This window comes from Neofelis nebulosa, chromosome 3, assembly GCF_028018385.1.
Source record: "Neofelis nebulosa isolate mNeoNeb1 chromosome 3, mNeoNeb1.pri, whole genome shotgun sequence".
NCBI classification, from domain to species: Eukaryota; Metazoa; Chordata; class Mammalia; order Carnivora; family Felidae; genus Neofelis; species Neofelis nebulosa.
In genome coordinates this window covers 24,634,600-24,657,483 of record NC_080784.1, presented here as the reverse complement: position 1 = coordinate 24,657,483, position 22,884 = coordinate 24,634,600, and the positions used below count along the sequence as shown (strand labels likewise).

Here is a 22,884-nt window from a genome sequence, read left to right as displayed (position 1 = left end):
TGTGTCATTTTCTACACAGTTCAGGGAGAAAAAAAAAGTACTCTGATTTTAAATGATTAATGCAAACAATTTAACAAATTACCACAGCTTAATTTAAGAATATTAAAATTCTTTTCCTTAATATTTTTAATGTTTTCCCTTCTAGCTGAAGACCTAATCAAAGTTAGTGTACTGAATTTAGTCTTTATGTATCTTTAATCATATATTCTGAAATGCTTCCTTAGCCTTTTAATAATTGCAAAGTGGTACTTCAGATACGCATATCCATATTCACAGAAAATATATACTGAGTTATTTTGAAGGCATGATAACTGAAAATTACTCTCAAGTGGTTCAGGGAAAAAAAAGTGTATGTGTATATGACAGAGAGAGAGAGAGGAGAGAGAGTGGGAGAGATAAAGGACCTAAAGAAATTTTTTACTTGTAACTTCTCATGTTTGAAATTATTTCAAAATAAAAATTTTTAGAAAGAACAATAACATTACTTATAAATCTTGATAAATCATATTAGATGGTATGGGCTCTTATGAAAGTCAGGAATATAGAGTGGAAGTTGAGAAGATGTCTAGATTCTCAAGCAAGATTTCTCAAGGAAGGATGCTATTTGTTCAGGGCCTGAATAAATCTGAGTCCAGGAACTCCTTAAAATTGTATGCATAAATTTGTGAATGAGTTGTTTTTTGTTTTTTTTTCCTGGAAGGACAAGCCACCATTTTCCTTGGACGTTCAAAGAAATGTGTGGTCCTCAAAAGCTTGGAAATTACTGCATTAATTTCTGTTCATCAAAAGATACCTTAAATAAGCAGAAAAGCTGGAATACAAACCAGGAGAAGAAATTATAATTGTCATTAATATATGTAAATAACAAAAGACTAAAAGAATATGCAAACAAAAGAATATATAGAACACAGCTGCCAATCAATACTAAATCAAGAATCTAAATCAAAAAATGGGTATAGGACATTAACCTGTATTTCAAAAAAGAGGAAACATGGCAAATACACATTGGAAGATCGGTTTCATCTTCTCATTAGCAATCAGAGAAGTGCAGATCAAGACCACTATGAGGTGTCATCTACACAAATTAGACGAGCGGAAAGGAAAAAAAAAAAAATACACCAACAATACCAAGTACTAAAGAGGATATATGGATTTGCAGTATTCCGTAGAAAGTTGGGAGTATAAAGTTGTATAACTATGTTTGAAAACACATTATCTTATAAAGTTAAAGAATCAAACACTCCATGATCCAGTAATCACATTTCTAGGCATAGATCCAAGAGAAATCTTTATACGCATATATACGGAAACATGTAGAAGATTGTCCATACCAATACTGTCAACAACAACAAAACTAATACAACTCAAATGCCATGTGAAATACCAGAAAATATATGTACTCGTCTCTGCTCCCAGTTCCTGGCACAGAGCTCCTAAAATTTGCAATCTCCTAAATGATAAGAGCACTAAGAGCGTCTTTTGGTCTTTGACTCTGGTTCTTACCTCAGAGCTCCTAAATCTCTTGGAATTTGCTGAGTGACAGGACTACCCCTTATCCTAATGAGACAGCTCTTCTTAGGCTTCTGGAGAGCTTCGGAATGGGGGCTGGCCACCAGAGACACCAAGCCACGTTTAAAGCTTGGGACTTTCAACTCCACCCCTCTCTACACCAAGTGGGAAAAAGCCTGGAGATTGAGTTAATTACTGATCATGCCCACGTGATGAGGTCCCCATCAACATCCCACAAGTACGGGATTCTGAGACAGTCTAGGTTGGTGAAGAGATGGAAGTGTTAGGAGAGTGGCAGACTCAGACAGGAAATGGATGCTCTACATTCCTCCCAACATGTTCTGACCCATGCATCTCTGCCGTCTAGTTGTTCCTGAGTTATATCATTTTATAATGATCTGGCAACCCAGTAAATTTATTTTCCTGACTTCTGTGAGCTATTCTAGCAAATTAATCAAACTTGAGGGTGAGGTTGTAGAATTTTTTATTTACAGTCAATTGGTCAGAAGCACAGATAACCTAGACTTGGAATCGGCATCTGAAGCAGGGGTTTGGAGGGGAGGGTGGGAGTGGGGACTGAGCCGTTAACGTGTGACATGTGGCACCATCTCCGGGTAGACAGTATGAGAACTGAGTTAAATTGTAAGACATTCAGCTGGTGTTGCAGAACTGCTTGATGTGTGGAGAACACACACAGTAGTGTAGATATAGTAGTGTGAGAGTAAAGGAAACTTACAGGATGAGTCTAGTTTCCCCCCCCCCCCCCAATAAATGACAATATTCAAGAGAAATTATAATATCCAGTTTCTGGGATGGTCCCCATGATCCTTGCTTCCTGGTACTCCCTGCCTTTGAGTAATCCCCTCACATACTGAATCAGTCACCTATATGACCAACAGACTATGGGCGAAGTGATGATACATGACTTCATGGTGAGGACATTAAAGACATTACAACCTTTGCTTGGGTCTCTTAGATAGCTTGCTGTATAAGAAATCATCTGCCATGTTGTGAGAGCACTTAAGCCTCTCCATTTAGAGGCCTACATGGACAGGACTCAGTTAGCCAGCACCAACTTATTAAACATGTGACTAAGTCACTCTGGAAGTGGATCATCCAATCCTAAATCAAGACTTCAGAAGATTACAATCCAGCTGAAATCCAACTCTAAATTCATGAGACCTTGACCCCAGCCTTCCAACTGAGCTGGTTTCAAATTCCTGACCCTGGATTTCTACCAGAAATCAGGAGATAAAAGATTTCGGGGCGCCTGGGCGGCTCAGTCAGTTAAGTGGCTGACTTCGGCTCAGGTCATGATCTCGCAGTCTGTGAGTTCGAGCCCTGCGTCGGGCTCTGTGCTGACAGCTCAGAACCTGGAGCCTGTTTCAGATTCTGTGTCTCCCTCTCTCTGACCCTCCCCTGTTCATGCTCTGTCTCTCTGTCTCTCCCTGTCTCAAAAATAAATAAAACGTTAAAAAAAAAATTAAAAAAGATTTTGTTTTAATCTACGAAATGTTAAAGTTACTTGAGGGGTGCCTGGGTGGCTCAGTTGGCTAAGTGTCCAACTCTTCATTTCAGCTCAGGTCATGATCTCATAGTTCCTGAGATTGAGCCCGTGTCAAGTGCCACACTGACAACAGAGAGAATACTTGGGATTCTCTCTCTCCCCCTCTCTCTCTGCCCCACCCCCACACTCACTTGCTTGCTCTCTCTCTCTCTCAGAATAAATAAATACACTTTAAAGGTACTTGATAAGCATAAATAAATACCTAAGGAAAACTAAATTATGGTAATTTTTAAAAAATTCAAATCCACTAAAACTAAACAAATATTGCTAAATGTACATTCTATAAAACTGTTTTAAAAGCAATGAAAAATCAATGACATCATTTACTTTGTGTGAACAAAGGAAATGGGATTAAGTAGTAGGAGTCAGTAAGCACATATAAATTATTAGCAATGGTCTAATTGCTAGTGTTTTCATAAATGATCATTAAATTAATAATTGAATTTAATTTTAAAAATCCATGCATGGAACAAAAGTTAGAGTGTTTCCTCATCCAGGGATTATGATCAACTGAATTCAGTGAACTGAAGACCCACTGGGAGTTTCTGAGTGACACAGCAGGAAGAAAAACCATTACTCTGAGTCAGACTTCCTTTCCAACTTCCATAAAATATTAGCCGCTAGAGGTTGGCTGTTAAAAAACATAAAAAATGAACATGGAAAAATATAATACCTTAGTTTTCCCTAGGATAGAAACATATGGAGTTGTGAGAATTTAATATGGCCCATCATTTAAGCACCTACTTTTAACTTTTTCTAATGTTTATTAGATTCTTAACACAAAAGACAGACACTCTTTCTGATGAGAAAAAGAAGATCCTGCTCCTCCTCTGGGAAGAGGATGGTAGTGAAGGGATGGGCAGAATAATGAGATTTACCTTGTTGACAGAACCTTCTAGACTCAAGATGGTGCCACAACTGCCAGGGTGCCACATCAGCAAATGCAAACGTAGGTAACTTTCATGTCCTTACAAATGCTTTCATGACCAGAAACACAGTATATCCAGTCAGCCAATCCACAAACACCGAGACAACTCTGGGCTTTCTCTCCTCAAACAAGGTTGACTGTGTGGCCTAAGCCAGTCAGGAATATTCCCTTTTGCTCTGTTTGTTCTTTATTCCTTATCCTATAAAGGCTTGATGCCTCCCACCCAATTTTTCAGTGCTCCATTAGAAGACTGTCTACTTCATGAAGTATTCAAGTTTTTCTGTCTCACCTAAAGTGTCTTCTTTAAACACCTTTTGGGGGGGGGGGGGGCGCCTGGGTGGCTTAGTCGGTTGAGCATCTGACTTCGGCTGAGGTCATGATCTCGTGGTCTGTGGGTTTGAGCCCCGCATCGGGCTCTGTGCTGACAGCTCAGAGCCTGGAACCTGCTTCATACAGGCCCCTATCAGAGTTGATGGGATTTTAAGGGATTCTCTGGTAAACTACTACCAGATATTTCCTTCAAGAGCCAAAGAGAAACCAAAATTAAAATCAATGGCCAACCTCTGGTGGATATCGGAGCTATATTCACTATTTAAACTCTACTCACTCAGGCCCCTGCCGATGGGATCCTAGGAAAATTGGCAGGAGCCAGCAAACGCTGAGAATTATCACCGTCAGCTCTCCCAGCTCTCTGGAGTATTTGGTCAAGAGAGGAAGGTAAAATTTCTCAGTGTCCCTTCCTTTCAAAATTCGGATTCTTGTTAATTTGGTTTTGAGGTGCCCGTTGGTTGTCAACCCTTTCTCTCTCGGGGACAACTACTGCCTTCTTGTTTGTCTTGTTTTGGCGTTCTGAGAACTTCCTGCCCGCCTGGGGCACACAGGTTGGCAGGTCTTGCAGATGCAGGCAGCTCAACTGTCAGGTTGGGGCTCAAGAATAAAGTAGCACAGGGGCTCAAAGGAATATATGCACCTCAATGTTTACAGCAACATTTACAATAGCCAAATTATGGAATCCACACAAGTGGTCATAAATTGACAAATGGATAAAGAAAATGTGATATATGCAAACACACACACACAATGGAATATCACCCTACCATAAAGAGGAATGAAATTTTGCCATTTGCAAGGACATGGATGGAACTAGAGACTATCATGCTAAGTGAAATAAGTCAGTCAGAGAAAAACAAATACTGTATGATTTCACTGATATGTATGATTTAGGAATCAAAACAAATGAGCAAAGGGGAAAAAAGAGAGAGAGGCAAACCAAGAAACCAAGACTTTAACTATATAGAAAACAGATGGTGACCAGAGGGAAGGGGGTAGAGGGATGACAGAAGTAGATGATGAGGACCAGGTGTCGTATGGAAGCATTGAGTCACCATGGTGTACATCTGAAACTACTATTACGCTGTATGTTAACTGAAATTTAAGTAAAAACTTAAAAATTGATGAAGGAAAAGACAACTTTTCCTTTGCTTTCAAAACTTAGCTATTTGACACAGGAGGCCCAGCTTTTGGCATATCTCAGCTTTCCCATGTCTTCTTAATAAGCCTCATCTTTTTTAACTTTCCATTTTAAGTGAGATAGATATATGACTCTTCCTTTCATCTGAATACTTCGAGGCCGCTGTAGGGTTATTAATTGGCCTAATTTCAATACTGCTATATTTCAGGGAATAGGGAGGCCTGAAGACAGGAACCACCACTTGGTGGAGCACTCAGAACCCACACTTTCATCAATTAAGTTTGCCATCTTACATGGGCACAGTCTGTGGCTCCCCAGAGTAATTACAATAGTAACAGCAAAGATCACCCATCAAAGGTCACCATAACAAATTTAATAATAATGACAAAGTTTGAAATATTGTGAGAATAACCAAAAAGTGACAAAGAGACAAAAAAGTAAGAAAATGCTATTGAAAAAAATGGCACCAACAGATTTGCCTGACACAGGTTTGCCACAACCTTCAATTTGTAAAAAATGTAACATCTGCAAAGTGTGGTAAAGCAAAGTGCAATGAAGCAAAGCACAACAAATCAAGGTAAGCCTGTCTGCCCCTCTTTGGGATCATTTCTTGATCTATTTGATTCTAGTACGTTTGGGTCTTGGGAACCCTGACTCAAAAGCATGCTCCAAACCATGGGCATTGTTTTGCTGCTAATAATTATTATTATTTCCCTAATATGCTGCATCATCTCAAAAATTTCAAATGCATGTAGGCAACCACTGACCAGCTGAACAGATCATCTCTCTCTGACTATAATAACAAAAGGGAACAGACAAACTCTAAGAATAGGAGTTCCAGCTCCAAGAAAAGGAGTCTGACATCATCTCTTATGAACAATACACTGAGTCCCAAAGACGCAATGATAACTGATAGGCACACCAAGACCTATATTTTGATCAAATTGTTTGAATGGTCAAAAGGATGATCAAATAGGTGGACTGTTGAAATAAAGTTCAAGTCCCAAGATAAAGCACACCTGCCTCAGCTACACGAAGCTAAACTTTGTGTCCTTGTAAATGATCTGTGTGACCAGAAACAATATATCCAGTCGGTCAATGCCCAAACACCAAGCCAACTCTGACCTTCTTACCCCAAATGAGGTGGACTGTGTAGCCTTAATTAATCAAATATCTTATATTGTTCTCTTCCTTATTCTTTATGCTTTATCCTAAAAATGCTTATCTTCAGACCCATTTTGCAGTTCTCTGCAGTGAAACTTTCCACTTCAGGAAGTGTTAAATAGACTTCTTTTGTATCATCTAAGCTGTCTTCTTTAAACATTTTTTAACGGCCTCTAGAAATAGGCAGAGTAAAAGGTAAGGCTTCCCAGGAGAAAGCTGTTCGTCATAGAAACTCAAGTAAAGGCAATTTATCCTTTTTTTAAAAAAACATACTGCATATAGAACAGGATTAATTTTGTTTTAATATGTGTAACTTGAACTTCACTGTCTTAAATATTTCTTTCTGCTTTATTATTGAAATTAGCAGCATTTTTGTTAGAAATTTATATTCACTGAATTTTACTTTTCTACTAAAGAATTCTAAAACATAATTGGAAGGAAAACCACCCAGAAAAGAGAGCAGTTTCTCAAAGTTAGGGAATGAGTAAGCAGATGTTCTGTTGTCAAAGGGGCAGAGACGGAAACAGATTATCTTGAAACTAAAACTACACGAGTAATGAGTGATTTTTTTAAAAAATTATTTGAGAGTGAGCAAGCATGAGTGAGGGGCAGAGGGACAGAGAGGGGAGAGAGAGAAAGAGTAAGGGGGGGGCAGAGAGAGAGAATCTCAAGCAGGTTCCACACTCATGGAGCCCAACATGGGACTCGATCCTTCAACCCCAGGATTGTGACCTGAACTGAAATCAAGAGTCAGATTCTCAACCATCTGAGCCACCCAGGGACCCCTGAAGCCAGGGGTTCAAACCAGAAAAATTTCTTAATCATTCCATAGATATTTATTATGGAACAAAATTAGTACATATGCCTAAAGGATGAAACCAACCCTTTGACAGTGTTACCATTATGCGACTATGTAATTAGGAAGACAACTCATTGGAGTCATTGCCCATCATTTTAGGAAGTTATACTCCAAAAAAGCCTGAAACACAAACAGGAGTCCCTTTTCCTTTAAAATATCATTTTATTTTTAATTCTCTTAAATTTCTTTTCTGAGAACTATGCATTATTAATAATTGTTTGGATTATTCTTATTCATTCCTTTTTAGTAGTATTAACACATATAGTGACTAGTGATATATATCTGACAAGCAGCTGACTTAAATAACATACCTTAACATGGTGGCTCTGACACTGATTTCTTCAGGAGGCAATTTTACCCATCTGGGTCCAATTGCCTTACTAATAAAGTAAAGAAATTGGCTTCGATGTTTGCTGAGGATCCTATCAAATCAAAACTCTATGATCTATAATCTACACTAATACTTACTGAGCATGTCCTTAGTTCAAAGTAATATTCTGGAATTACTGGAATAAAAAAAAATTGCCATTTTAATGAAGAAAGCCAGATTTCAGGAAGATGGATTCTATATATGTGTGGAAAATGCAAATTCCTGCCTCCACTCCTCACTGTGAATGTGCTGAATCATAATGTGAGTCTCTGGAAACTTCTTTACTTGGTGTTTTTGTTTGTGTGTTTATATGTTTGCTTTTGATCTAGTATCTCTCTAAGGTCTACCTTCTCTTTCCTTCACACTTCAGAACTCAAACTCTGAAAAAATACATCTCACAGAATTGTCACAACATTTTGCAGAAGTAAAGGAATTAACCATCTGGAACCACCTAAACAAGACTCATTCCAACACTGACAATCTGCTATAAACATGAATAAAGAATTCAATTGTGACCCAGGCTGAGAAAAGATAAGGGTTTTTGAATGAATTACTGAGATAGTTATAGAAAGAAATTATTACCAGATGCGCTAACAATGAACAGAAACAAACAGCATGAAATCTTTCACTACCAAGAGACTACCTATAAATCTTACCCTGTATTTGTTAGTGTTTATTATGGACTTAATAGATGCATTTCTCGGACAAGCGCATTGCAGGTATTCCCATAGTCTATGCTAGTGATCAAATTGTTCCTATGATTCAATAGCCAAATGGTATCTTTTCAGGATTCTCCAGAAGAGAACCAATAGGTCCTCCATAAGGTAAATATATAAGAAAAGGTTTATTGTGAAAATTGGCTCAAACAAATATGGGGTCTCAGATATGCCATGATATGCCTTCTATAAGCTAGAGAACCAGGAAAACCGCTGGCTAATTCAGCCTGAGGATGAAGTCCTGAAAACTTGAGGGGCAGAGCGGGATACTGCTAGTGTAAATGCTGGAGTCCAAAAAGCAGAGAACCAGTAGCTCTGATGTCCAAGGGCAGGAGGGAATTAAAGTCCTAGCTTAAGATGAGAGAATAAAGTAGCCCTCCCTCTGCCTTTCTGATGCAGGTTCTCAACAGAATGGATGACCCCCCACCTACACTGGTGACAGCATATCTTCTTTACCCAGTGTACTTCTGCAAATGTTAACCTCTTCCAGAAACATTGATGAACACATCTAGAAATTATGGTGTACTGGCTCTCTGGGCATCCCTTAGCCCACTCAAGGTGACACATCAAACTAACCATAACAGTCCAGAAATAAGAGGAGTAGAAATCTTAGTGTTTTTTTTTAAATTTGCTATTTAAATGTTTATAATGCAGGCAACAGATTAATATCTTAAATATTCATTCTAATTACATGTAGTCACAGATAACAGTAAATTTAGAAATGACAGAAAGTAGTAGTACAAGAAAATCAAAATCAAAACCAAAAAGACTTGGCCTTCAAGTATTTTTGAAAATAAAAACAATGAAATGTAAAATTTAAATATGTCTATAATAGAGTGCTATGTTAGTATTTTCCTCTGATACTGACAACAGTAAGTCCCTGCTAATTTCCTTTGGGGGTTAAAAGCTATATGATATATGCTAATACATTTCCTCGGGTAAATGACTAAATTTCAGTTCCGGGTTTAGACTTTTTTGGCTTTCTAGGATAATAAAGTTCTCAGTCACTTGGAAGTAACTGGCAATCTTAGAGGTTTTTCTTTTTTTAATTTCTATTTTATTCAGTTTCTCAAATTTTATTCAGAAGTCATTTGCTATATAGTGACAAAAATGCAGAACACAGATCATAAAGGAAACATTGGAGCTTATTTTCAAATTTAGGTTGTAATAAATTGGAGTATTTGAAGGATCATTCTTATTAGTTTTTACAGGTGGGGATCCTAAAATAATGATCGCTTATAAATTCTACATGTATGCATTTAATGAATTAATTTGATCTCAAGTATGTAAAAAAAAAAAAATCTGTCATCTTCGTCAGGATTTTTGTCACACCTAAAAAGTAGTTTTAGATTTGAGTGAAACAGATCTGGAGTCATATATAACTCATGCCAGTCCCTGAATAGATAACTAGAAAAGCTATTTTGAGATTTAATCCAACAAAAGTTTTAGGTAAGTGAGAATAATAAAACGCATTTAATATTCCTTTAGAAGCATAAAACCTGACTTAAAATCATTTCTTTAGAAAGACAGAGGGATTTAATCTAGAAAACTTTCACAAATATAAAGGATTATCAAGATATAGAAGTTTTTAAAAGTATACAAAACCAACTAATAAAAAGGAAATATATAATAAACACTTCTAAGACATTACTTTTATTGTTTTACTCAGAGTGGCATCTCCCTTTAAAAGTTTTTAAATAAAGGGGCGCCTGGGTGGCTCAGTAAGCTAAGCATCCGACTTCAGCTCAGGTCATGGTCTCATGCTCTGTGAGTTCGAGCCCCGTGTCGGGTTCTGTGCTGACAGCTCAGAGCCTGGAGCTTGCTTCAGATTCTGTCTCCCTCTCTCTCTGCCCCTCCCCTGCTCATACTCTCTCTCTAAAATAAATAAAAACAAATTTTTTTGTTAAAATCTTTTAAATATATTCTTATAAATATATTGCAAACACAGTCTAAATATATATGATAAATTTAACAAGAAAAAAACACACACCCTCTCTTCTCAAAAACATTAATAGAATAAATTATGATTTTAGGTAAAACCTATTTTACCATTCATTTATCCCTGAATAAGTATATATCATTTTATCAGAATATTAACTGAATTAGGTAGACTTTTCCTGTGCCTAGAAAAAAATCAAGATTAAGAATATGCTTTATGAAGTTACATTATAGTAATCTAAAATACTATAAAGACTATGTACCACATGTTTATTGCAGCACTGTTTACAATACCCAAGATACGGAAGCAGCCCAAGTGTACACACACACACACACACACACACACACACACACACACACACATATACACACTGGAATATTACCCAGTCATTAAAAAGGAAATCTTGGCATTTGTAAAAACATGGATGTACCTAGAAGGTATTATGCCAAGTGAAATGAATCAGATAGAGAAAGTCAAATACTATATGATTTCAGTTATATGTGGAATCTAAAAAAAATGAATATGCAAAAAAGCAGAAACAGACCCATAAATATAGAGAACTCACAGTGCCAAAGAGGAGGAGGTGGAGGAATGGGAAAGATGGACTCAGGGTTGTGGGAAGTATAGGCATCTGGTAATGGAACAAGTGAGTCAAGGAGAGGAAAGGTAGAGCATAGGGGATACAGTTCATGGTACTGTCAAAGCGTTGTGTGGTGACAGATGATAGCTGTACTTGCGGTGAACACAGCATCATGTATAGACTTGCCGAGTCAACGAGGAACATTGTGTGTCAACGATACAATAAAAAAGGAACTAATCTAGTCTACTAGTAATTAGGGGGAAATTAATGGATTATGTGGTTGTTTTATGTCATTATTTTACAATGTGTTCTATTACTGCAAAGGCAATGCAGTTTTTATAGGCAATAACATAGATTATGTATACAAATAGCTAATTCTTAGCAAATCACTATTTAACTCGTGCCAAGCATGTGAAGATGACACAGCTGGGAGGATGGACGAAATGTGTACAGTGAGAGGAGAAAGCGACGAGGGGTGCTCAAGAAGTGGTGCTCAGGGTTTCAAGTGGAACATTCAAATCAAGAGAAGAATGGATTTACTTCCACATTTCCTTGAATGTAATGTTGCATTGTGATTATACTAGGTAAAGCCTTTAGTTATTTTTGGATTAATTATAAGGCTGTTTTTAAATCAGGAAAAAAACAGTTCTCCATTTGAAAAAAAAATCTATAAATGTTTCATAATATTTAATAGTAATTTTATGATGGATTATGTCAACATATGAAATAATAAAACGCCAGTATTATAGAAACATGAAATATAACTTTTACAAACCTTAAATGTGGAACACTATTTTATCAGGACATCAAAAATTGAAAAAAGGCAAGGAAAGATGTATCTACATGAACATCAAAAACTTATACAGAGCAAAGAAACACATGCCAGTGCCTCGCACACCACAAAACACATGAACAAAGGAAACAGAGATATAAATGGCAAATTGAGAAGCAGTGGATATAATACTTATTATAAAATGGGTTAATACTGTTATTTTTTAAATATCTATTACATATAAATGAGAAAAATAGAAATACTTTAAAAAAATAGGCAAAGACGTAAGTAGGTAATTTACAAAAGGAAATATATATGGTCAGTAAAGACGTGAAACAATACTCAGCTACAAAAATAAAAACCGCCAGCTTACAACAACAGAAAATTGGAATTGTTGCATATAATTTTGGCAGCAAGTGAATAAAATGATAGTGCCAGTGCTTTATTTTGACTTGACTGCTTTCTGGAAACATATTTGTAAAGTCCACAAGTATACATTCATTGGTACAATATTTCTACAACTGGAAATTTACCTAAAAAACATTTTTGGACAAGTATTGGAAAAAAGTTAAGATGCAGGCATCAGGCTGTTCACTGCAATGCTTCTCACATATGAAAACTTATTATCATGTTGAACATTCCTGAACTAGGAATGCTAGATTATGTTTTACACCAATAATGGGATATGTTAAAGTAAATCAAATAAGACTGAGCCATTAGACTGAAGTTGCCCTAATGCCTTGATAGCCTACATAAAGAAACCAAAGCCTAAGTCAGAGTTCATATGCTAGAATCCAAGAAAATGACACTTAAGAATGACTCATTACAGGGGCGCCTGGGTGGCGCAGTCGGTTAAGCGTCCGACTTCAGCCAGGTCACGATCTCGCGGTCCGTGAGTTCGAGCCCCGCGTCGGGCTCTGGGCTGATGGCTCAGAGCCTGGAGCCTGTTTCCGATTCTGTGTCTCCCTCTCTCTCTGCCCCTCCCCCGTTCATGCTCTGTCTCTCTCTGTCCCAAAAATAAATTAAAAACGTTGGAAAAAAAAATTTAAAAAAAAAAAAGAATGACTCATTACAATCAGCCAACTGAGTTTTCTCCAATAAGACAAGTGTTCAGGGTATAGCCAAATAACTTCATTGCTTTGCTTGTGTTCTCTTCTCTAAAAACTCTTCCCCTAGTTCCTGTTGGTGGAGTGTCCATAACTTCTTCCAGTTTGGTTACTTACCAATTCGAATCAGTATTTTACTCAAGTAAACTCATGAAAGTGTTAATGTGCCTTAGGTTACCTTTACACATATATATAGGTTTCCTTAGCAGGATAAAGCATATATAAATATAAATGTGGGCACAATGTATACACAATTGTATTGATTAGAAATCATCTGTGAGTTCACAAAGTTATTTTCATTTATTTTATATTTTAATTTAACATTAAAAATAGAAACAGTTTGGAATTGTGTATTTACTGTTTTTCCATCCTTGATAGACAATAGCTTAAACAAGAAGAGTCAGGACATGGATAGGAGGTAAGAGTTGTGGCTATAACATATAAAGGTAACACAGCACATTTATATATCAGTGGAATGCTTTTTTTTCACTCCTAAAATTAATGATGAGCAATCTCTTCTAAGATATCTGATCTCTCATTTCCACAAACTTACTAAATTCAATTATATTATTTAAAATAATATACTTAACTTTATTATCATGTATCTTTATTACAGTCTGAATTAAATATTTGAATATAATGATTAGCATTGTTATAGATTCCTATTTAGTATTTTCCCATGAACTTTTTAGCTAAGCTAGGTAGTATATATATTTTTAATTAATTTTAATAATATAGTCAATATTAAATATATATAAGGATGCATAGAAAGCACAAACTTATCATGCAGTGCAAAGATCAACTGATTAGATAATACCACACAGTTCTCTATTTTCAATTATGAGAGTATGAGAGCTTGTTTTGAAGGCCTAGCTGAAGAATTTGAAATTTAAATGTAAAGCACAGATGGGAGCCCCAGGTTGCAAGGAAAGTCTAAAATCTCTAGCTTTAAGTATTTTTTAATTACACACGCACACACACCCTCTCTCTCTCAAAAAATAGATAACAAAATTTAAATTACATGGTATGGAAGTTAAATCAGTCATTTTTGAAAATGCCCAGGTGTCAATGGTTGCTCTTGAAACTTCCATAATATTTCAACGAGATACTTATCAATAGATACTGCTTTGCTGCAGGTTCCTATCTCCTGACCCCCAGCATCTGGACCTTTAATAAAAAGGCCAAAAAACTAAATGTAAGACAGGAAACCACCAAAATCCTAGAGGAGAACACAGGCAGTAACCTTTTTGACATCAGCAACTTCTTACTAGATACATCTCCTGAGGCAAAAATAAACTATTGGGACTTCATCAAGATAAAAAGCTTCTGCACAGCAAAGGAAACTATGACAAATAGTAAAAGGCAAGTGACAGAATGGAAGAAGACATTTACAAATGACATATCTGATAAAAGGTTAGTATCCAAAATCTACAAAAACTTATCAAACTCAACACCCAGAAAACAAATAATCCAGTTAATAATTTGGACCAACACATAAATAGACATTTTTCCAAAGAAGACATCAGATGGCTAAGCACTCAACACCACTCATTATCAGGGAAATAAAGAACACAACTACAATGCAATATCACCTCTCACTTATCAGAATGGCTAAAATTAACAACACAGGAAACAACAGGTGTTGGTGAGGATGCGGAAAAAGGGAAATCTCTTCCACTGTTGGTGGGAATGCAAACTCGTGCAGCCACTCTGGAAGACAGTATGAGGTTCCTCAAAACATTAAAAATAGAACTACCCTGTGAACCATCAATTGCACTACTAGGTATTTACCCAAAGGATACAAAAATATTGATTCAAAGGGGCACATGCACCCCAATGTTTATAAGAGCACTTATAATACAACAATAGCCAAATTACAGAAAGAGCCCAAATGTCCAACGACTGATGAATGGATAAAGGAGATGTGGTATGTATGTATATATGTGTGTGTGTGTGTGTGTGTGTGTGTGTGTGTATGTGTGTGTTTGCAATGATGTAGGTGGAGCTAGAGTGTATTATGCTAGGTATTATGCTAAGTGAAATAAGTCAGAGAAAGACAAATACCATGATTTCACTCATGTGGAATTTAAGAAACAAAACAGATGAACATAGGGAATGGAAGAAAAAGCAAAGAGAGGGAGGTAAACCATAAAAGAGACTCTTACCTATAGACAGCAAACTGAGGGTTGATGGAGTGGATGGTTTTATAGGGATGGGTTAAATATATGACAGGTATTAAGGAGGGCACTTGTGATAAGCACTGGGTGTTGTATGTAAGTGATGAATGTGATGTATGTAAGTGATGTATGTAAATTCTACATGTGATACTAATATTACACTGTATGTTAACAGGAATTTATTTTTAAATTTTTTTAAGTTTATTTATTCATTTTGAGACAGACAGATAGCAAGCAAGGGAGGGCCAAGAGAGAGGGAGAGAAAGAATCCCAAGCAGTCTCCATACTATCAGCATGGACCCGATGGGGGGCTCAAACTCATGAAACATGAGACCATGACCAGAGACAAAATGAAGAGTCTCACACTTAACTAGCTGAGCAACCCAGGTGCTCCAACTAACTGGAATTTAAATAAAAACTTGAAAAAAAAAGAGGCTAATACAGGTTTCTTCACTATGTGGTATCCTCATTTGTGAGGTTTTTATTTAATCTATTCGCAAACCTATTTGATATTTCTTTAGACTTCCACTTACTTATCCCATCCCAAATGAACAGATTTGCAGAGATTCTGAGTTGCTACTTTTTTGGTACATTTCAGTTCACTTCCCAAAAAGGCATGAGACTGTGGTACTTGTATTCATTTTGACTTTCTTGGAGTGTCTTCCTTTCTCCCAAGGCTGATTGCAAAAATTTCTATTCCTGCTGTGTTACTTGTTTTATGTCCTTTTTCTATTCCCAGAATCCAGTTCCCATTTAAAAAAATCATCTCCAAAAAAAGTGACATAATTTGCAGATACTTCATGTGGAAATGAAATTTCTGTTTATAGATACACTTCTACACTTCTAAGAGTTTATTTTTCTAATTTCTGAAATTATCAGATAATTTAGTAGTATAAAAAATAAATGGGATTGCTACTTTAAGTTCTCAATTCTTCTTTATTTAATAGTACCTAACCCTGGGTCCATAGAAATATCAGTTAAATGTTTCTCTCAACTTTACCTCTGATAGCTTTTATCAGACAATGCTCTTTAGTTAGAATTGTTTGTAATATGTTAAACATTTTGAATACAAAGGGGCATTTTCAAACCATAGTTATCATATTGGCAGACATATTTATCTTAAATTTTCCTCTAAATAATTAGTACATTTTGTGAAAGAAGTCCAAAAATATTTGAGTAAAGAAATATCCATAAAAGATGTTTCAGATTTGAAAATATATCATTCAAAACAGAACTGTTTGACCACTGGCCGCCTGGGTGGTTCAGCCAGTTGAGCATCTGACTTCGGCTCAGGTCATGAATTCCTTGTTCGTGAGTTCCAGACCTGTATCAGGCTCTGTGCTGACAGCTCAGAGCCTGGAGCCTATTTTGGATTCTGTGTCTTCCTCTCTCCTGTTCCTCCCCCGCTTGCACTGTCTGTCTCTCCTTCTCTCTCTCTCAAATTAATAAAGATTAAAAAAAAAAAAAAAAAAAAAAAAAGAACTGTTTGACCAAAACAACTGTACACATGTACAGCATTCTAGTTGATTAACAATAACTTTCTTGGAAAGTGACATAATCATTTTGTATGTAAATGTTCACGTAACTTCAGAAAATGACCATATTTCATCAGGTTTAATTTTATGTTCCATGATGCAATCTACGTGAAAATGATACTATGAGGCCCAGCAGTTTTCAAATATTAACCAATGATTCGGGTGCTATTTTCTGTTTCCATACAAACCATCATGCTATCTATCTTAAGCCTTCTTAGACCATTCTCTGCCTCAGGAAAGAACTGTGGCACAATAAATACATAAATAAATAAGTAAGCAAGCATACACAGGGAATATGCTGTGGAATTTTAGCACGGTGTTTTTTGAATTACAATTATCTAAAGGAACTCAGGGAATATTAACACATCTTAAATTAGAACAAGACATTCCAATCCAGAAAAGGAACTAACGATTCCATGTTTCAGGAGAGTGAGAGTTCAAAAGGGTGTAAGAGATGCATAGATTCAAAAGGATTTTAATCAAACAAACAAAGGAATCTCCCTCACACCATGGATGGAGGGGGAGGTGAAGGGAGAAAGGGATGGGGGTAGAAAATAGAAATGCCTGAATCTCTGGTAGATTTGGGGAATTAGAGCAGATGGGAGACTGGAAGTTCCCTAGGGAGTATGTCTGGATGGTGTATCTACATATTCCAACCTTCCTAACCAAGTTCCCTGTAGCCCCGTGTGACTGGGGAGCAGTAGCATGAATTTCTGTGACTGAGAACGGCATGTAAATAGAATGCATGGATATATATGTAAATAGATTATGACAGTCCACATAATTTTTCTTGGAGCAATGTGACACGGAAACAGCAGAAAGATCATCTTGTGCCCAAGAGCTGAAAGAAAGCTACGGCTCACAAGTCTGTCATCTGCAAGGGTAATATAACAAACCTGAAGAAACCAAGAACTTCTGGGGGATATCAGCATGAGTATAGGACACGGAGATTCAGGTGCATTCTAAAAATATAATAACTTGGAGCTTTATAAACGTCCAGAATTTACACATGATCCTGGAGAAAATGATGAACCATAAATAAACTAAGATCGTCATTTTGTCACTTCACAGAAAAGAAACTCTCAGTAGATATTAAATTGAGAAAATAAGAGATTGTATTTAGAAAACAACTGAATTTGTATCCTGGGATTATTTACTATCATTTTTGCATCAACTCAAAAATGCTAATTTTATAATCCGCAAGATAATTATTTAATTAGAATCAGTCTTGTACAGAAAGAGTAGTACTTGAGTTTTAATTTAAGGTCCTTTTAAATAAGAATATATTCCATATAATGGGAAAATGTAGTCAACTATCTCAACATTAAAGATAACTACAGTCGAGGCCTATTTGGGAAATTCTTAATAACCATTTATTAAAAAGATATTCAGTATGTCGGAGGAACCTACTTTTACACAAGTTGTTGTTCCAGTCAAGCTCTTCACTTTTTATTCAAGAAATATTGATAGATTCTGGACACAAAGGCATCATGCTTACCAAAAGGGAAATCATTTTCAGTGACAGAAAGCACTTTCTTAATAGCTCTTGCCTACATATTGGATATTTTAGTCAAAACTTCCTCATGCTTTTTCTTCTCCCTGGGGACAGAGAAAGCATTCCCACCGTTAAGGTCACTCTCTGGTCTGCAGGGTAAAACACACAGAGCAGTAACATGGGGCTGTGCTCTATACAAGTCCTATCTCTGTTCCAGGAAGGGGTGACTGAATGAAAGGAGCACCGCAGGGGATATGCTGGCAGTAGGACCTTGGGCAATTACACTCCCTGTGCTTTGGTTTCCTCTCTACTCAACTGGGTGGAAGAATATGTCCCTTATTCAACCTCACAGCAGTGTGTACAAATCAAAAGACATTAAAAAAAAAAAAGAGAGAGAGAAGGTACTGTGTTAAGCGTGGAATTTTGTTGTTGCAATTCCTGCTTCTGCTGCTGTTACTGTTGTTGATCTCGGACAGTATCTGTCCTAACATCTTAATTCCTAAGTTTCTTCACTTAAAACATGGGAAATAGGGGTGCCTGGGTAGTTCAGTCGGTTAAGCATCTTACTTGGGCTCAGGTCAAGATCTCCCAGTTCAGGAGTTTGAGACCCACATTGGGCTCTGCGCTGACAGCTCAGAGCCTAGAGCCTGCTTCAGATTGTGTGTCCCTCTTTCTCAGCCCCTCCCTCATTGGCACTGTCTCTCTCTCTCAAAAATAAATTAAATAATTAAAAAAAAAAAAACACATGGGGTATAATAATGATACCAACCTGATATGTTGGTGGGAGGGTTAAAGCATTAATACATGTATAAGGACAATAAATGTTAACTATTTTTATTATTTTTAATAAATATAGCCTCTAAAGTTTTTATTTAAATTCCAGTTAGCATACAGTGTAATATTATTTCAGGTTTACAGTATAGTGATTCAACACATCCATCCCACACCAAGTGCCCATCACAAGTGCCTTCCTTAATAACCCATCCCCCATTTCACCCGTCCCCTCACTCATCTCCTCTCTGGTAACCATCAGTTTCTTCTCTATAGTTTAGAGTCTATATCTTGGTTTGCCTCTCTATTTTTTTTCCCTTTGCTCATTTTTTTTGTTTTCAAATTCCACAAGTAAAATTATATGGTATTTGTCTTTCTCTGATTTATTTCACTAAGCATTATACTCTCTAGCTCCATCCATATTGTTGCAAATGGCAAGATTTCATTCTTTTTGATGGCTGAGTAATATTCCATTAAAAGCAATAGTTATATTCTATAAAGGTGCCATAAATCCTGAATTAGTAAATACTGAATCACTGCTCCAAGGAAGAAATAAAGAGTTAGGTTCTTGTGATCCTCCCATCACATTTTCACCAAGCAATCAACACTTAACTTTGTTGGCTTTTTTTTTTTAATGTTTGTTTATTTTGACAGAAAGAGAGCATGAGTGTGAGCCAGGGAAGGGCACAGAGAGAATCCCAAGCAGACCCCACACTGTCAGCACAAAGCCTGACACAGGGCTCAAACTCATGAACCTTGAGATCATGATCTGAGCCGAAACCAAGAGCCAGATGCTTAACGGACTGGGCTACCCAGGCACCCCAATACTTAATTTTGTTTTATGTGTCTTTCTGTTTAAGGATACCTTATTTAATACCTATTGTTGATCAACACTGAACTCATAGCTAACAATACTATAACTCATGCCTGAACAAAGCTTATCTAACAAACATGTTCTCTGAAAGACACATTGCAACCTCCGTGCTTTAAAATACAGGCAGTACTTAGTACTACACTTGGGGGTCATTGGAAACTGAGAAATCAACCGAAAAAGCCCAAGAAATGCAAATGATGTGGCACTTAATAAATCATGAAAACTACACTTGAGAATATGAGAGCTGAAATGACAAGATACAGGATCACATGGTTCAACCTCAGCTGGAAATGTGTCTGTGGGCAGTTCAGCAATTTCCCTGCTCTGCATGTGCACTTGTCTGCAAAGGACAGGAAAAGTGCACCAAGTATTTATTGATTCTGAAGTCACAAGTTTTAGCGAGCAGGCTAATTCACAAACACAGGATTCACGAATGACGAAAATCAATTGTATTATTTTTATATGATTTCCAAATGTGTCTATTTCAAAATTCTATCACCTGTAACTTACAAGACCCTTCTTAATCTAGCTTCTTCGTTCTTTCTCCTCCCTGTTCCTCTGCTCGTCTCTCTGTTCCCTGGGTGTCCCACGCTCCTCTCTGACAGGATCAGTGCAGTGCAGCCTGTACTTCCTCAAACACTCATATCCTCTCTCTTCACCAGTTAACTTCTGTCTCCAGCTCTCATCTTACACATCTCTCCTTTTATCTCCCTCACTAGGTTAGTTCATCCAATTATTATTTTGTTAATGTTTATTTATTTTTGAGAGAGAGACAGAGTGCAAGTGGAGGAGGAGCAGAGAAAGGGAGACACAGAATCGGAAGCAGGCTCCAGGTTCTGAGCTGTCAGCACAGAGCCTGACGTGGGGCTCGAACTCACGGACCGCGAGATCACGACCTGAGCTGAAACTGGCCACTTAACCAACCGAGCCACCCAGGTACCCCTCACCCAATTATTTTTAGAGTAAACCTCTCAAACGGGTCTGCTCATAAACCTCTTCTTACAACTTATCACAGGTAAAGTACATTTCTACATATACAGACACCATTAATGTTTCTCTTCCTCAATAAAATGTACATCCATGAAGAAAAAGAACATTTCTGGTTTATCTCACATTTTATCAAATGCTTCATATTCAATAAACATACATCAAGTAAATGTAAATCAATGTAAATTACATGTAAACTATAATAAAAGGGAATCGAATAAATACTTATGCTGCACCCATAATGAAAAACCTTGGAAAAGAAGAGTACTAATTTACTTACATAATCAAAGCAATTTTCTGAGCCTTGAATGCAAATGTTTGTCCATTAAAAATAGGCAATATGTAATATATACTTTCTGAAGGCCAATCCTTTCAACGTGATTTCACAGACTCTGTCCTTAAGGCTTTTATATGGTATATATACCCAAGAGCAATAAGTAATTGTACTAAGAAGTATTCAACCTACTTCCAATCAAATACATGCAAATTCATAAACACAAATAAACCATTCTTCACTATATAATTAACAATAATAGAAGCAATATTCCTGACTGCTAGTGAAGTTTGGATGAAATAGCATTCCACATCAGACTGACAAAAATGTACAGTGTATATCACTGTTGGTATATAATTCAGCAATATGTTTCAGAAATATTAAAAATGTTCATAGTATTGATCCAGTATTCTAATTTCTAGGGGAAATATCCTTGTCTTCAAAGAGTATTTGCAGAGTTATTTAGAATTCAAAGCGAGAAAACTAACACAATGTCCACTAATATGAAAATGGCTAAAATCAAAATATATTCCATTTGATAAAGTAGTAAGTATAGTAACACTGGAAAATGACTTTATTGTAGCTGAAAAGAAGTATATAGTGTCAACTACAGTATGATCCTCATTATTGCTATAACAAAAACCATTTTCTGAGTGGTAGGATCATGGATATGTGTTTCTTTCTAATACTCTGCACTTTCCATAAAGGGCATATAAGGGGCGCATGGGTAGCTCAATCGGTTAAGCATCAGCTCGATTTGGGCTCAGGTCCTGGTTCGTGATCCACGATCCCTACGTCGAGCTCTCTGCTGACACAGCCTGCCTGGGATTCTGTATCTGTCTCTCTCTGCCCCTCTCCTGCTCTCTCTCTCTCTCAAAATAAACAAAAATAAACTTAAAAAATAATAAAGCACACATGTCAATTCTTTAATTGGAACAAATCTCTATTCTTGTCACATCTTTTAATTCTAACACCACGTTCTTTAAATTCTTATTTGAGTTTGTCAGAGACTACTTCTCTTCTGAGTTAAGGAATCTGTGATCAAACACTTCACACAATGACCATCATACGTGTCAGGTGTGTAATGCCTACACGGGGACACCCCACTCACCTCACAATGATGTAAGCACTGCCCTGGAATTGCTCTGGGAGGCAGGTGACCAGCTATGAGCCATTTTCTGTAAAAAATTGGTCCATAGGTAAGATGTCACCCTACTTTTGACAACCTGAAATTCCTATCTCCCTGTAGTTAACGGTTTGAAACCATTTAAAAAAAATTATCACTTATTAATTTTTTTTTGGTGGGAGGGCAGAGCATGAGTACAGGATGGGCAGAGAGAGAAGGAGACAGACAATATGAAGCAGGATCCAGGCTCTAGCTGTCAGAACAGAGCCCGACACGGGACTCAAACCCACGAGCCGTGAGATCGTGACCTGAGCCGAAGTCGGACGCTCAACCGACTGAGCCAACCAGGTGCCCCTGTTGGAAACCATTGTTACCTAACATGTGTGCAGTTTGCCAAACCATCACCCACCCTGCCATCCCATCCCATGCTTTGACTTTACAATATAACCAATCTTATGGCTCAAGGCGAATATTCTACGTTTAAATAATCCTGCATGTAAGCAGCAACCTTTGCAGCTCAGAGCAAGCTGGAAGACTATTATGTGCATACTACTTTGTAGTTTCGATCCAACCTTCAATAATCCCCAGTGAAGCAAAAGCAATAGGTTCCAATGAACAGTCCTGAACCACGAGCAAATTAGATGTCTTCAGGACTTTCTATTTT

At 37.0% G+C, this 22,884-nt stretch overlaps 1 protein-coding gene and 1 long non-coding RNA gene across 5 annotated transcripts in view; one reads left to right on the top strand and one right to left on the bottom strand.

Annotated features, from left to right (window-relative positions):
- SGCZ (sarcoglycan zeta) overlaps window positions 1–22,884 on the bottom strand; it is a 762,749-nt gene that overhangs the window by 690,959 nt on the left and 48,906 nt on the right. The gene's annotated exons all lie outside the window — the stretch shown is intronic.
- The window catches only part of LOC131506468 (uncharacterized), a 74,492-nt gene that overhangs the window by 19,647 nt on the left and 31,961 nt on the right, over window positions 1–22,884 (top strand). Inside the window, exon 4 of one of the 2 annotated variants that reach the window (XR_009258959.1) lies at window positions 701–2,052. The exons of the other annotated variant lie outside the window; for it this stretch is intronic. This is a non-coding gene — a long non-coding RNA (uncharacterized LOC131506468). Of the gene's footprint in view, window positions 1–700; window positions 2,053–22,884 lie in introns of those variants that run through there. 2 annotated transcript variants of the gene reach the window in all.